Source organism: Lactuca serriola, chromosome 7 (assembly GCF_051521515.1).
Source record: "Lactuca serriola cultivar US96UC23 chromosome 7, Lser_US96UC23_V15, whole genome shotgun sequence".
NCBI classification, from domain to species: domain Eukaryota; kingdom Viridiplantae; phylum Streptophyta; class Magnoliopsida; order Asterales; family Asteraceae; genus Lactuca; species Lactuca serriola.
Window position 1 is genome coordinate 34,545,690 of NC_136414.1, and position 5,262 is coordinate 34,550,951.

At 30.8% G+C, this 5,262-nt stretch overlaps 1 long non-coding RNA gene across 1 annotated transcript; it reads left to right on the forward strand.

Annotated features, from left to right (window-relative positions):
• Positions 1–2,208: 2,208 nt before the first annotated feature.
• LOC145063148 (uncharacterized) lies at positions 2,209–3,379 on the forward strand. Its single transcript, XR_013687857.1, has 2 exons — positions 2,209–2,985; positions 3,127–3,379. It is a non-coding gene; the product is annotated as an uncharacterized LOC145063148 (long non-coding RNA).
• The last annotated feature ends 1,883 nt before the right edge of the window (positions 3,380–5,262 follow it).

Consider the following 5,262-nt stretch of genomic DNA (forward strand, 5'->3'; position numbering starts at 1 on the left):
GAAATCTTTATGTATTCACTAGGTTTTCCAACCTGACCCACTCAGCCTATTTATATCATAGGTCGATATGAAGTTACATTACACTGAAAGATTAAAAGAGATGTAAATCGCTAGTGTAAATAAATGTAAGGTCTATTTATGCTTATGTATCTGTATTGACGATGACATCCCAAAGTTTTATACAATCAAAATGCATTTCTTTGGAAATTCTTTGATAATATATTTATCATGTTTTTCTGAGAATAAATTCCATAACACTTTTCTTGAAAAGTATACTCTGATATTTAAAATGAAGCATAAACAAACCAATCTTTTATGACCATGAAAATAGGGATGTCACAGGATTGACCTCAACAATGAAGATCCATACGAAATGCGAAATCGTCATGACAAGATCAGACAAAAAGGATGTTAAAAGGTGTTCAAGGTTCATCAAGTAAATTGGAGGCAACAAGGAAGGAGCTCCAAGGGTTGGGCACAAAGATTGATAAATTATTCTAAGCGGAACAAAGCAAAGAGAAGAATTGTGCACTAAAACTCTTTTTCAAAGATGAATCGAAGTTGTCCGATAAGGATCGTCAGATTGTGGCAATACAAACAAAGAAGGATATCGCAAAACAATATAATTGGGATAAGTAGTAGGATTTATGTCTTCAATCTAATATAAAATTATGTTTAAGTCGATTATTAATTCATGTTTTTAGTTTATTATTATTAAGTCATGTTGTAAGTCAAATTGTAATTTTTTTTTATTAATATGAAATGTTTGTGTTTTATAAAAGTATAATTTATTTAAGTTAGAAAGAAATCAAAAATGCATCTAACATGCTACTATTCCCCAAAAAATACGAAGGAGAGCACACTATTGAGGTGGCAACACAAAAGATAAGGTGTCGGTATGTTAATTTTATGTGGTGGTGTGCTAAATGTGTTGCCACTCCTTCTAAGCTAACCGGAAATGTAATAAGGTCAAATACATGTGACTTAACAAGTGTAAGCTCAAATATATTTGACTTAACAAGTGTGACAAGAATGTATGAACGGATACTAACATAGTCACATTACCATCAAAATCATTAGGATGAATAAGCAAGTTGGTCATTTAGGAGTTCTCTTTCAAACTCAATGAGATTGTACAACATATGACTGCAAGATTATTTCAGTAAGGCAATAGAAGCTTTTATAAGTGAGATTGTGAGAAACTCAAGATAGACAACTAGGGCAATAGAAAGGCAACAAAAGACAAGAGGAAGGCGGACCATAACAATATCATTAACAAGGTGTGAGTGATAGAAGCCATATATACAAACAGGGCAGAGGATAGTAAGGGTCAGGAGGGGTTGTAGTGTATAACTCATTAACAAGGTGTGCCCCTGGTTTTTTAGTTAGAAGTAGTGTATAACTCATTATTATTATATACACTAGGCCTAAAAATGTAAAATTTGGATTGTGGCCCTCCCTACTCTCTAATTTTTTTTATATATAATGTTTTCAGCCCTCAAATTTAATATTCAAGCTCCGCTATCATAGACAAAGTCATGTGTTTAATTAATTCATTTTTCAATAAAAATATAATTTTTTAATAAATAAATTATAAGACAGAAGAACTTGATAAATAGTTTTTAACTATAATTATGTACTAAAAATATATATAAAAAATTCTATACCGATAGGATAGATTACAATAACTTTATCCTTATTTTATACTATTAATAAGTTTCTTTTAAATATTTTGTATTAGGGCATGCATATCGATGCTCTGACATCTGTGTCAACAATGAAAGCTACCAATCTTTGTCTGCATTTTGAATTACACTTTACATTTAAAAATAATATTATAGTATTAAATATAACTATTTACATGGATATCAACGGTTACAGTGATGTTTAGAATATACAGTTTTATTGTTAATTTTAAAAAGTTTATATTTCATCATAAAATATAAAAATGTTACAGCCCGTGTAGATTTTATTTTTCTCGTTTTATAATACAAGCTAATTTTTACAAATATAAGTTAATAGAATAACTTTCTAATTTTAATTTGTTGTTAAATAATTATTATATTTTAATAGTTTAGATATATGTTAAAAATAATATAAATTAGTTATTAATATTGACGTGGTAGGTAACAAGGATATTTATGAAAGTTTCTTGAGATGTACAATAAGTCAATAATTGTAAAATACGAATCACAATTCACAAGTACAACTCAGATCTAGTTTAGTTTTTGAAAGATTCTTAAGGGGCTGAAATTTAGTTTTTCAAAGTTTAGGGGAAAGCAAAGAACTTTTGTTGCCGTTAAAGACCAAATCAATCTACAAATCAGATCTACAATTGCCCCAAATCGGATTGAGTTTGTAGAATTCACTAATTCGATTCACGGGGTCGAAGAAATTGATTCAGTGTATTATCAGATTCCATGCTTCTTGAAATTATCTTTTGTTTATCCTTCACAAAAGGCGCCATTAGAACAGGTACTCTCCAAACGATGGAAACATCATTGGACTGAGGTTCTACTCTAATTTTCGAACATCTGATGATAATCACGATGTCATTTCGTTATTAGTGTACCTGTTCTAATGGCGTCTTTTGTGGAGGATAGTGATGGTAATCGCAATTTCGTTTCATGAAGCACAATAGATTCAATGTGTATATCGGTTATGATATTTGATTTGAATCACAACTCAACGATTGAATTCGTTATGCTATAAGTTATAACGCTGAAGGAGCTTAATTTAACGTTATGTAATACTGAATCCAAAGCAGAGTTTCTGTTAGATCAATCTTTTTTTGTAAACTTTTAGATTGAATGATTGTTGTGGCTATAGACGGATTGATATTGCTTCAAATAGCGTTAAGAACCAGATATTATCTGGATACATGGTTTCATGTGATGAATCTGAAGCTCATAGATTATATAGAAACAGCGAGACAACGCTTAAAGAAGCAAAGGAAGAGCTTGAAATTGGGGTTTCTGTTATAAGGTAAATTTTCATTTCATTTGACAATTTATGTGTTTGTAAAAATCATATGATCATTAGCTTTAGTAGGACTTTATTGATGAACCATTTTTTCAATTGAACTTCACTCAAGTAAAATTTGTTTGCAATGGTTTGATGAACCAGTGAACTACTATCGAATGCATGCATGTAATTGGAGCTGCATGTAAAAATCCGAAGCTTGCTTTATGGAGAGTTTAGCCGATTGTGATGGTCTTGATGGAGGCGGCGTGACAATGAAAGAATATGGAGGCGGCGAAACAAAGATTTAGGGTTAGGTTATCACAGTTCAAAAGGTTATATGGATTATACTTTACTTTAAGTGTAAATTCATTTTTGTCCCTCTACTTTACAAATATTATTAAAACATATTTATTTATTTCTATCTTATTTTTTTTAAAACAAATATTATAAAGCATGTATACATTTAAAATATTTTTAATAATTTATGTTTGTTTTATAATTTATTAAATAATATTTGTTTTAATTAAATGTTATTTTTAATATAGAGTTAGATATTTTTTGTTTTAAATTAACAAAAGTTTTGTTAAAAAAATATTATGTTTATTTATTTTAATAAAAAGTAATGACGTCACAAATGGGTTGGAAAATATAAGATTTTCATGTGTCGTAGGGTAAGAAAGATTAAAGAAAGAGAATAGAGAAAAACTGAGTGGGTTGAATGGTTGGGAATTGGGATAGAATGACTCCCTCCTCTCTTAAAAATGTTTAAAGGTTTCATTTTTTTATTAAATATGAAATTTCTTGATGTTATGTCACCTTCATACTCTTATAATAAATTGGTTACTATGTGAGATTTTGAATTTAGCATTTTCTCAATACTGCTTTTTGTAATTGCAAAAAGCTAGTTATTGGCTCATAAGCTATTATTATAAAGCTTGTGAGTCCTAAAGCAATGTACACAAATATTTTGTAGTGTCATAAGCTATTATTATAAAGCTTGTGAGTCCTAAAGCAATGTACACAAATATTTTGTAGTGTGTTTGTGAATATACAATTGCCACACCACAAATTTAAAGGAAAATTTCCGAAAATGTTCTAATATGTCACTTTAATTTATAAAAAAAATCTCAAACTAAAATTTGTTTATGAAAAATTCATAATTACTGGAAAAAATGACCATTTGATCATTTTCTTCCAGTTTATCGGTTTCAATACTTACCCGGTTTCACTAAAGTTTCTTTATTTTACCATAATTTCATTAAAGCCCCATTATTTTACCATAATTTGGGACTTATTCATAAATTATGGTAAAATAATCGGACATTATTAAAACCAGACAAATAATGAAACCAGTAAACCGGGAAAATTGGTCAAATTGTCATTTTTACCGGTAATTTGGACTTTTTTGTAAACAAATTCTAGTTTGGGATTTTTTCGTAAATTAGGGTAAAATATTGGGACTTTTCTGGAGATTTTCCTTATTCCACAATGTTTCTCATTTATTAGTTTCACTTGGAAATCATCACCTTTCCATAAAATATCAACGTACTCTGGGTGTTATCAAAATTACAAACTTAGCCCATAAAAAACGTACACTCGATGCCCTAATTTCACCCGAGGAGATCAAACAAGCGATCTGGTGTTGTGCGGAAGAAAAATCTATTGGACGGGATGGATACATGTTTAAGGTGTTAAAAAAGAAATGGGACCTCATTAAACACGATATCATTAACTTTGTTGGCCATTTCGAACCAATGGGAAGGTTCGCAAGAGGATGTAATTGCTCCTTTATCACTATCATCCCAAAGATCAAGGCCCGGAGAATGGTCCAGACAGGCTGGAGGCCCGGTGAGGCGGTCGTGACATGCTGAAAGTTCTAAGAGTGAGCCAGATAAATTGAAGACCCGGTGAGGCGGTCCAGTCATACTGAAGACTCTACATGCATACTATTTGTTTATGATATTGTTTTGTTATGTGGCGTTGGTATTTTGGGGAACTCACTAAACTTGGGGCTTACAGTTGTGGATTTTGTTTTAGGTACATCGGATGATCGTGGGAAGACGAAAGCTTGATCGTGCACCTGCTCACATTTTGTGTTACGATTTCTGGGATTACTCTGATGATAAACTATTTTGAAAACGATTTGTAATAAATTGTGTTTTTGGATGTTTGAAAAAGTTTAAAATTTATGTGAAATTTTATGGATGTTACAATCGGGGGGCTATGGCGGAAGTGCATCAACAATATACATAATTTGTCAAACAAGCGAGTCACTTATATTGCGAAAGCCTCACTAGG